This window comes from Thermobia domestica, chromosome 14 (assembly GCF_964235325.1).
Source record: "Thermobia domestica chromosome 14, izTheDome1.hap1.1, whole genome shotgun sequence".
NCBI lineage: Eukaryota > Metazoa > Arthropoda > Insecta > Zygentoma > Lepismatidae > Thermobia > Thermobia domestica.
In genome coordinates this window covers 36968989-36981728 of record NC_137467.1, presented here as the reverse complement: position 1 = coordinate 36981728, position 12740 = coordinate 36968989, and positions in this window count along the sequence as shown.

The following is a 12740-nucleotide window of genomic DNA, read 5'->3' as shown; positions in this document are numbered from 1 at the left end:
GTTTTCTGTCTCCTCATCACAGGTAAACGCTGAACTATGTAAAACGAATTTTTGAAAATCAGAGTCACTTGGCTAGAGTTGAGTTGATTTTGAGTTTAAAGTCCCTTTCAACAGCGAGGCTATATGAGACGCGACCTACTGATTAATGTGGAATCCGAACCACATGAGCTCCCTTCGGGAATCGAACCCAGGTCTACCACGCCAAATCATTTGGCTAAAGTCGTGATTTCACCACCTCACTGTCGCCAAAATATATATCCTAAAGCAGAAGGAGATTCAAAATACATGATAAAATAGTGTATCCTGCAAGTCCGTCATTAGGGACTTGAATCTACTTATATAAATTCGTCAATGAAGTAAGTGAAGACTTATTCCAGCGTTTAGGATAGCTTGGCTTCTAAAAAGAGAAAGGGCAATTTGTAAAAATTAAGTTGATGTTGATTGCCTCATCACCATACTGATGATTTCAGGGGGTAGCAGAGGGGCACATTTTCTCCTGGGACCAATGAAATTCTTAGCACTCCCGTCCAAACTTCCGAAGAAACCAGTACTTTTGCAGTGCTACTTTAACCCTGTATATTGAAATTCTCCCCCGGGAGAAATAGTTTGTACTCATCACTTTCATCACGGATAACGACTGAATCGTTTGGAATTAAACTTCGAAGATAGTCGAATCAGTTTTCTTTTTTATTATATTGCTTTCATTAGAATCGGTATCCTAAGGAAGAAATCGGCTCCAAATTTGTGATAAAAATATAGTATCTTCCGAAACTCTTAAAATAGGCAGATTAAATTTTGTTTATAAACTCCTTTTGAAAAGTAAGATGACACTTGTCCCAATAAAGAGTATGACCCACATGCGAAATTCTTGGCGATCCTTTGTATAGCCATGGTTTAGCCCCTTCGTGATAAAAACGGAAGTATTGTTTTATTAAAATTAATGATATGTTGATTAAGTTTTATTAAAGTTTCATTTTCGCAATGAAACTTTATGACAATGAAGCTGCAACTTTTGATAAAACTCTTGATAATTTTAACACGTCTAAAGGCAAAAATTTGAATTGTTTGCCATATTTAAATTACTAACATAAAAAGAATAATATCGAATACCTTTTATTAACAGAAGAGTGCTGTATAACGAAATCTCGCGAACAAAATTTTAAAAATACTGTAGGTACGGAGCTGGAACTAATGATCATCGAAAAAATGGGAGGCACTAAATCATGCTTTAACAAATCACCCTACTACTTGTTGGAAAACACTATAACGAATAGAGAGAACAAGCGTTTCTTAAAAAAAAAGAAAAAAAGACTATCGGGTATGTGATTTGTGCTCATGGTTATGGAAAAATAAAGTATAAAGAGCAAGTGCTAAGTAACTACTCTACAAAGGTAAGTTGAGAGCGAACTGCTTGCAGACGCATATAAGGAAACCACTAACACAAAATGCATGATCGTTTAACATATTTTCTAGCTTATTTCTATTTATTCCTTTGTTTACGTGTAAAATGCTTAATATCATTATTAGAGCTATTCCATATGTATAGTAACTAACATTATGACAGATATACTTTGCATTTTTAACAATTTCTGAACATGAATCTTTGAACCTTATGCGCTCTGAAAGGAGATTCAAGTAGAGATCTTAAAGATAAAACATGTCTAAAATTTCAAAAGTGAACTTGACTCCCTCGTGCACTGAATGTGCCAGTTTTCAGTTAAATATCAATTCACACATAGTGTATCATGCCCATGTCATTCCCCTGCCATGATCCGTCCGTGTCACTGCCGTGGCCATTGTTACATATCATGCCGTTCTGTGGCATGACACTATTTCTTTCTACACCCTTTCCCTTGGTTCGGATCAACTTCGTGTCCCTTCGTATGCTACGAAGAAAACCGAAGGATCCCGGCCGAACAGTTTCTCTTCAAGCTATCGAGTAAGAGTGATTGAATTATGTAATTATATTTTATTTATTTATTCACTAAACAAATTTCCGATATAGCAAAAATACCATTATTTTTGTAAAATGTTCATTATTTTCATGAAGCAGAGATAATTTTCTACTTGGCTTTAGAACTATCCCTACTAATTTTTAATCGACATCTAATAGTTTACGTTCATTTTTCTGCCTATTACCTGCATATTACTTGCAGAAACTATGCGGAGTAAATTTTTTTTTTTATTCGTTACTGTTTTATGAAAGTTTAGCCATATGTTAATTAAAATTCCACTATTTGTAAGTTTCTCATTTCGGTTATGAAAATGATTATAAATGAAGCTTCCGCTTTTTATAACATTCTTGAATTTTAATGTTTTTAAAGACATAATTCTAAATTATTTGGAAATATTCAAATAAACTAGAATGAAGAGAATAATACTAAGGAGCATTATTAGAACAAAACATTGTTCCTTAAGGAATTCACAGAATCAAGCTTTTCTTAAAAAAAAAAAAAAGTTACTATAGGGTATGGGATTCGAAGTGATGATCGTGGAAAAATAAAGTATATAAAGAAGAAGCTTTAACCGACTACTCTACAAAGGCATGATAAAGACTGCAGCTTGGCAGACGCATGTGACGAAACCACTAACACAAAATGCCTGATCGCTTCGCACATTTTGTAGCTTATTTCTATTTAGTCGTTTGTTTAAATGTAAAATGCTTAATAGCAATGATTGTTAGAGCTGTGCCACATGTATAGTAACTAACCTTATGACAAATTTACGTTGTATTTTTAACAAAGCATAAAATTCCCTCCCTCTTTGTAAATTTCGCTGCGCGTTTGCCACGTTTACGAAAATGGAACTTAGAATTTTTCGATGAAAGTTTCGGAGATTTCTTTTTTTTAATTATAACTTGCTTATTTCTTAATTTTTTATTGAAATATTTTTTGGAAATATGTGTTTTGTTTTTCTGCTTATTTTCAAGAAGAAATGTGGCATTCTCTTTCACAAAAAAGAGAGTTATTTCTATTTATGTAATTTCTAAAGACATGCGACAACAATTTTGGACATAAGTGTACATACTTTTCCAGAGGTTTGCCTCTGAAGCGCCACCTACTTAGAACGGTGACGAGTTTTTTGAAAAAAACCTTCCTACTCCTATTCCTGGGCTTTTCTCCGCGTTTTTTCAGGACACTGTTCATCAGACTTATCTCAGCCAAGGGTGTACAGTGTCACTGCATTAATAGGAGAACTGTCTTACCTGGACTACTATCCAAACGGGTAGTCCGACCTTGCTATCAGATCATTACATTACATTCCATTACATCTCATCATATTCACACTATCGTATTGTCTTTGTTTTCTGGGCATTAGCCCACTGGATAGATCTCACTATGGCGGACTCTTTCACGAAACCTGGCAAACGAACAAACGGTCGACATCAAAATTTACCTTCTGTTGTTGATGGACCATCCGTTTGTCCCACGAAGGTGGGGCCACGGAAGGGGCCGTCAAAATCACAACAAAGCACTTCAGGCTCTCGCCAACGGAGAGACTCTCAAACTTCCGGCACATCCGTTGCATCTTCTGCTTCAGTTCGATCCAGGTCACCTCAATCCAAGAGTAGTTATGCCGCCCGAGTCCAAGACTCTCCTCCAAAGAAAAAGCATCACACGGAATACTCTGATAATGACACCATGGATACAGGAAACGCACCAGCAGCTTCTACTCTTCCAGCTGTTCCAACAACTTTTTCCATCCTTCTTCGTAATTATGATCCCAAGTTCTCAAATGAGAAATTTGTTGCTCTTCAGCTCAGGAAATACCTTCCACGTGCTTCCATCAAGGAAATCGTGCACACCAGAAACGGCTACATCCTTAAAACAACTGATCCTGATTTATACAACACGATCCGGAACAAAGTTCCTATCGATACCTTCGGGGCACAAGCCGAACTCACTCATCTTAACACTTCGACTCGAAAGCAGCCCCCTCCACCTCGGAGGCCGTCCCAACTTTCCGTTGTCATCCGCGGAGTCGACCCGTCTTACACGGACGAGGAAGTTCACGATGAACTCAAACTGGATGGTTTCACCATTTCCAAAGTTCTTAGAATCCGCAATGACCGTGGGCCAACTTTCATGGTTCGCATTCTTACCCCCCATCAGGAGACAATAGACGACCTGCTTGCTCATGGAGCTTACATATACAATCGGAAACATAGAGTCGAACCGTCGAACCATTACCAGTACGTTGCGAACGTTGTCAGGCATATAACACCCATAGTACAGCTGAATGTAAGAATGATTTCAAATGTGGCTACTGTGCAGGACCACATTCTACACGCCTATGTACTAATTTGCATCAGCCGGCGAAATGCGCTACATGTCCAGACAACCACCCTACATATAGTTACAAATGTAAAGCGAAACCGGAACCAACGCCACAACATCCTGAATTGGTTGTCCCATTACGTGTAACGTCCATTACTCCCCCCACCACGCCTACAGTAGATACTCCAGTTACCGTAAATCAACTTCTCACCTTTCTCACTCTTGCATTACAGAATATCCACCCTTTCATCCGTCCACACATTTTACAGCAAATCACACTTGCAGCCAAGGCAACATTTCACATTCACTTCACCGCAACATATTCTGGGACTTCAGTACATTTTCATGCATCTCCAACTACTCCAACCAGTTAAATTTTCATCATGGCACTTAACTTTCTATATTTGAACATCAGATCCTTTTCAAAGAACAAACTACTGTTTGAAACTCTGTTACTAGAGGAACATATCACAGTTTTTCTCCTCAATGAAACATTTCTAACCAAATCAACTTCATGTCGCCTACCGGGATATACAATTCTACGCGCTGACAATCTTCTGCCTGCACAGCGAGCTAATGGGGGTGTAGCGATTGGATTTTCTCCTCATTTGCCTTATCGCCAGTTCTACTGTGCTCTTACTCCGTTACCCGAATACATCATTACCACTGTGTATTTCAAATCTATTATCATTACTGTTGCTACTATCTACATCCGGCCTGGGCATCCTCTTCCACTACAATTTGTACAGCACATTTCAAACTCCTATCGCCATTACATCATCATGGCAGATTTCAATATGCATAGTCGCTCCGATCTCGATCGTACCAATTTTGCAGCTTTTATTACCACACACACTACTGGAACTATTCATCAGTTGCCCAAACCTACTCGCCCAGAGTCAAATACCACACCTGACATCGTTATAACATCTAGCAATCTCCTAACCCATAGCAGCATTGCAGTACTTGATACACTAGGTAGTGATCACGCTTCTGTTAAACTCACCATAAACTTTCATTCTTCTGCAACATCTCGCTCGCAACTGCCTTCCCGTACCTGTTTTCGATTTGATAAAGCCAACTGGATCAGCTATCGCTCTTACCTCGCTCATCGCACCGAACACCTGTCATCCCCCACTACAGAAGACGATCTATACACCACAGTTGATACACTTACTCAAACCATACAGGAAGCTAGCACTCTCTTCATTCCCACTAGCAAAAATATCCCATATCAACCTCGACTGCCCCCACATTATCTGACTATGATCTCACGCTCTCGTCAACTCTATCGAGATTACATTCACACCAGAAATCCTGAAGCCCTACTCCATCATCACCAATTGCAAAGAACTGTGCGCAACTACATCCAAGCATATAAACTTCGTTGTTGGGTTAAAACCTGCAATAACCTGTCCACAACCAGTCATCCTACCAAATTCTGGAAAAAGTTTAACGCTTTGTGCGGCAAGTACACAAAAACACCGTATCCAATTCTGATCGGCAATTCTGCTGCTCAAACAGATAGGGAGAAGGCAAATGCTTTCGCAGACCATCTGCAGAACATCTTCACCCCACCGCCACCTGAAACTACACCCCATGTTGCAGACAGTGCTGACACCTCTCCATTCTTGCAACCAAACACCATGCATGAACTCGGTGTAAACCAGGCTATTACTTCACCTATCACTGTTGAAGAGGTAACAGATACTGTCAAACGTAAACGAAACACAGCGCCTGGCTTTGATAATATTACCTATCGCCAGATCAGAGAGTGTCCACCTACATTACTTGTTCTTATCGCCAATCTCTTCACCTTCGTACTGCGTACAGGTTACTTTCCTCTACCATGGAAAACATCTAAAACTCTTATGTTTCCAAAACCACATAAGCCTCCCCATGAGATCTCTTCTTACAGGCCAATACAGCTCACAAGCACATTTAGCAAAATTCTCGAACGCATTCTCGTTAAACGGCTTCATACTTACCTCAACACCAGAAATATCATTCCTCTCAGTCAAGCAGGCTTCCGTCCTTGTTTCTCCATAAACGATCAACTCTTACGTCTCACAAGCCTTATCACTACGCATTATAATAGAGTGAAACCATCCTGTTTAGTCTTATTTGATCTCGAGAAAGCTTTCGATAAAGTGTGGCATCTCGGTCTTATTTATAAACTGATTAGGCTCCAACTTCCTCCAGCATACATACGACTTATCTTTAACTTCCTCTCAGGTCGTATCACCTATGTTGCCATTAACGAACATTTATCTCATCCCATCTTCTTACTGTCAGGAGTTCCACAGGGTTCTGCCCTTTCACCTTTGTTATACATTCTGTTTGTTGCTGACATGCCACGCCTTCCCGACAACATTTATTCTTTCCAGTATGAAGATGATACTGCTTTTCTCGCTCTAGGAACATCCATTCAGCATATAAATAAGATCTTACAAACCGCCATCTCTGACTTCTGCCTTTGGTGCCGCCACTGGAAACTCACCATCAATGCTACAAAAACGCAGGCTATCATTTTCATTCCACCAAAGAAAACAACCAAAGTCCGCAGAAATCGATCTTGCCTATCTCTCCACGTAGACCAGGTTCCTCTGCAAGCTACAAAAGCAGTCACATACTTAGGCATCACGTTTGACACACACCTCACCTGGATGCAACACCTTAAAACAATTTCAAGTAAAGCTTACAATCGTCTCAACCTGCTTAAACGTCTCGCAGGAACGACCTGGGGTCTCAAATCACACACAGTCTTGAACACCTACAAAGTTTTTCTTCGCCCTACTCTCACCTATGGTTTCACAGCTTGGATTGCCGCATCAGAAAAATTCTACCTCAAACTTCTCATTCTCGAACGCCATGCCTTCCGAATTGCTTATCGCATGAAATTACCTAGCCCCACACGAGAATTATATCAGCGCATTACTTTTCCCGCCCTACAGTACCATCTTGAATCCCTCCGACTCTCATACATACGCCGCCGATTTCAAATCCAACATCCACTACTTTTCGATACAATGCACTATTTAGCACTAAATCCTACACCAACCCGTTATCTTCACACTCCATTATCTCTCTTGTTTACCTTATACCATTACACTCTTCCTCCTGATGATCCTTCACTCTTGCTTCTGAACGATTACGTCACTCATGCTCATTTACCTCTCATTTTTCCATCATTTCATGCACAGTAATACTCTCATACTAACCTGGGTTCATCATGTCTCTCATTATAGCCTAGAGTCCCCCTAGGCAAGAAGATAACTGCATTCGTCCGCTAACATTTTCCTATGTGTTGTCCTGTGATTGCACCTCATCTCATACTTCATCCTCATCAATTATGTAACTGTACTACTACATTCCTCTCACTTATCTTCTATTCTCCTGATCGTGTTTATTGTATATTGTTTAGTGTTCCTCATTTAATATTTTGTAGATCATTGTTCATCTACATTCCTAACAGCTATGTATGTATGTTTTATGTTGAATATATGTATTTATGTTTATCTCACCACCTAATGTTAAGGAACGCAAAGTTCCTTATGACCATTACTACTATGCAATAAATAAATAAAGCACTTAGACCAACCACCGACCTAACAACCAACAATCCTTTCAAATCACTTCCCTAAAAGAGGGCGTAACCCTCTCAGAGGTAGCTAGCCTTAGCTAGCAATGTAAAAAAAACATTCTATGTATGACTTCATTCATACTGAATCAAGGAGTCTTAACCTTTCCTGTGTCAGTTAATGTGCTAGCGAGGACCAAGTGTTGAAATACGCATTTGTGAGCACAGCACGCATACGGCACTCAGAGGGTTGACGGAAGTTTTCACTTTCGGAGGGCACCTTGTCTTTTGAACCTCATTTCATCATCTTTTTCATTTTCACCTTCATTTGGGCTACGGCCCTAGGCTGTATCATCACGATGGCAGACTCTGGCAATATCACTGGCCAAACGAATCTCGGCAAACACTCGGGCTTACTAGCGATATCTCCTATTCCCAGTACTTCATTATCACAACCTGCACACATCGGTCAATCCAGTCGCACCCGTACCCGACACTTTTCTTGGGGGCATGAACCAATTACTGTATCGCGAGATAGGCATCCATCTAACGAATCTATGCAATCTCCGAAACGCATCAGGTCTCGATCACCAGTAGCATCAATGGACATCGAAGTCGATCAACGACAACATACAGGTGCATCGTCTGCTGTATCTCCTACTATTTCATCTCACGCCACTCTCTTTCATTAAATTCTTACAGATTTTGATGCTAAGTACACAAACCCTAAAATGATTTTTCTGCAAATCGTAAAGTATGTTCCTCGGGTACGTGACACCCTAGTTCAAATCGTCAAAACCAAAAATGGCTATATCTTGAAGTCTAAAGATCCGAATTTTGGTATCACGGTCCGAAATAAAGCTTCTTACGAAATTTTTGGCAAGAACGCTAAGCTTACCAAACTCACCGATAAGCGACCGAAACAGCAGCCACCTCCTAGAAAGCCACCTTACCTGTCGGTTGTCATTAGGAATTAGCACAAGAGGGGATTTCAGTTGATAAGTGTATTCGTATTCGCAATAATAATGGACCAACATATATGGTACGAATTCTATCGCAACGGCAAGATTCTATTGACTATCTTCTGAGATTTGGTGCACCGATATATAAGAAAATTCATCGCGTCGAACCATCTAGAACGCAGGGTCCACTACCAATTCGTTGCGAAAAGTGTCAGTTATATAATGACCACACTATGGCCAACTGTCGTTATCAACCTAAATGTGGTTACTGCTCTGGGCTTCATGACACTAAAACCTGCCCCAACTTAAAAGGACCACCAAAATGCAATACATGTGGCAGTGGGCTTCACCCTACATATAGTTATCGGTGTAAGGGTAAACCAGCACCCACACCTGAGCATCCGGAACTAACTGTCCCATTAAAAACAGCCGACAAAACCACACCACCTACACAATCAATATTACCTCCGCTAACTGTCGAAGACCTCATACGTTACGTTAGCCTGGTGCTACAAAACATCTTTCCTTTCCAGCGATCTCTTATTATTCAGCACATCATTTCTGCTGCTAAATCAATTTTTAACATTAATCTTCATGCAACTTACTCTAATAATTATGTGCATTTTCACATTGGAACCCTGGAAACCGCTGTTTAAAACCATCTGCAAAGTCTTCTTCATAATGGGGATTTCTTTTCTTTTTGTTAATATTCGATTTTTTTGTCAACATTAACTATTACTAGAAGCTTTATTACTAGAAGAACAAATTAATGCTTTTGCTTTAAACGAAACCGCCTTAAAACCGAGTATGTTTGCTCGTATTCCTGGATATGAACTAAAGCGCTGCTACTTCCAAGATGAAGCTCTACGGGCTCAAGGAGGAGTAGCATTAGGATATTTTCCTAAGTATCCAGTTCGAGCATATACTCCACATGCTTTGGCTAATCTCCCGGAGTACCTACTATTCAGCATATACTTTCCATCAATCATTATCAATTTTAGTACAATCTATGTCAGACCACGTCAACCTATACCATTAGAATATTTCCGATACATAGCCAACAATTTTCGAAATATTATAATCATGGCGGACATTAATATCCATAGTCGAACTAATCGCGAAAAATCAGACTTTCAGGAGTACTTAAGTAACGATCATCAGCTCCATCTTCATGTTTTGCCTGCACACACCAGACCTATCAGTCAAACTACACCGGATGTCGTCATTACTTCTATGAATCTCCTTGACGATTGTCCACTTGCAGTACTCGATTCTATTGGCAGTGATCATCATCCAGTTAAATTAACATTCACTCGGGGACAACCCCCACGCCCTGTACATGCACCTGGCCTAGTTCCGAGGTATGATAAAGCAAATTGGCCTCATTTCCGGGAAGATCTAGAACACTCTATTTCTAGTATAAAGTCTCCAACTACTGAAACTGAACTTGCTTCCTGTCTTTCTACTATTACTACAGCAATTCAAACCAGTGCCAATCATCACATTCCGACGCAGCAAGTACAGCCTCATAAACCGGCCCTACCACCATCATATCTTACGCTCATCCAGAAAGCCCGTCAACACCTTCGGGAATATTATCGAACCGGGAATGAGGCATGTCTTCGGCAGCATCGCCAATGGCAACGAGCTGTTCATAGCTACCTTGTTGCATATAAACGCCGCAATTGGATCAAAACATGTAAGACCTTATCCGAGGAAGCGCATCCATCTCGCTACTGGAAGCGATTTAATCAACTGACTGGCAAAAACACCACAATAACCTATCCGTTAGTTGCAGATGGCATTCCTCTGTTCTCCGACGAAGAAAAAGCAAATGCCTTTGCTTCACAGCTTCAGACTGTTTTTACACCAACAGCGGCCTCTAAACGCTCCGAACGAAACGATCTCTCTTGCATTCCCGCTTTACAACCTTCAGCAAATCATGTCATTGATCCTGAGCATCCACTCACTGCACCCATTACTATAGATGAACTCCATACAGCATTAAAGAGGAAGAAGAACACAGCGCATGGGATTGACAATATCTCTTATCGACACATAAAAGAAGCTCCATACTTATTTCTGCTCATCCTGGCAACAATATATACTTTCATTCTTCAAACTGGTTACTATCCCCCTGACTGGAAAGTATCAAAAGTTTGCATGTTTCATAAACCAAATAAGCCTGTACATTCTGTTTCTTCATACAGACCAATTCAACTCATCTCTGTATTCAGCAAGCTCTTGGAAAAAATTCTCGTCTGCCGACTTCATAAATACCTTGAAACTACTAGTCTCCTACCTATTCATCAAGCAGGATTTCGGCCTAGATTCTCCATCCATGATCAACTCCTACGTCTCAGCACCTTAATTACAAATCAGTTTAACAAAGGCTTTCCTTCCTGCCTCATACTAATGGAATTGGAGAAGGCTTTTGATAAAGTTTGGCACTATGGTCTAATTAAAAAGTTGCAGTCATTCAAACTTCCTATCTGCTATTTAAGGTTAATCTACTCTTTCATTACAAATCGGATTGCGTATGTCGCAGTTGGTAATACACTCTCTTGGCCTATATTTCCACTTACTGGAGTTCCACAAGGATCTGCACTCAGCCCATTATTATATATTCTATACGCTTCTGACATTCCTTCAGTACCACGTAATGTTTTCACTTTCCAATATGCAGACGATACAGCTTTTCTTGCACTTGGCAGCACTGTCCAGAATATTAGCCGTGCTCTACAAACAACTCTCGATAACTTCATCAAGTGGTGCCAGAGATGGCATTTAACTATCAACAATGAGAAAACGCAAGCACTGGTCTTCCTACCACCTACCAGACGTTCCAGAGTCTACCGAAATCCGACACTCTTGCGAGTAACTGTCGATGGGTATCTTGTACGTCCTACCGACACTGCTACGTACTTGGGTGTCGTCTTCGATTCAAAACTGACTTGGAATGCACACTTGCAAAAACTGCGAGCTAAGGCTACTATTAGATTAAATCTTTTACGTCGTCTTACAGGCACATCTTGGGGCCTCAAACCCGATGTCCTACTCCATACTTATAAGATGTTTCTCAGACCTATTCTCACTTTCGGACATACGGCCTGGTGCAATGCTTCTAGTTCCTTCTACGAAAAACTTTGCATATTGGAGCGTCATGCTATTCGACTCGCTCATCGAATTAAACTTCCGTATCCTACGTGGCTCACGTATGAATATATCGACTTTCCGAAGATCACAGACCATATTGCACAACTTCGAAATCGGTACATTACATCTCGAATCGAAACGGGCCATCCACTTTTCCTGGATATTCTTCGCACTGATGCTCTCACTGATGGCGCATTTCGTTACAAGCATACTCCATTGAATATACTCATTTCCTTATATGTCCGCAATTCAAACCTCACAGTAGCAGAACGCGACACTTATGCGATTTATGTCATTCATGCTCATATTCCTCATGTTTTTCCATCTTAACACAGAGATCCTCACAACTAACAAGGGCTTCCCCCTGTGATCATTAGTCCCGAGTCGCCCCGGGACAGAAGATTTAACCTGCATCTGTCTGACTAATTTCTATCTGTTTGTGATGTGACAGCACTTCATCTCATCTTTCATTTTCATTATCGTACATTTTCACACAAGCACTATCTCACATTATATTGGTATTCTTGCACATTTGCAACTATTTTCTTCTCAATTATATTTCGCTATTCACGTGATAACCTGTACTTATCATTTTCTTACCTTATTTAATTTCTTTATCCTTCATTGTATATTCACATGTGGTATTTTCATTGTACTAACTTCTTTTGTGTACCTTATCATAAAAATATAAATGAAAATAAATAAAGTGCTTAAAAAAAATGATGCTATAACCCTTTTCAAACCTGATGCCCAAATACCGATGTT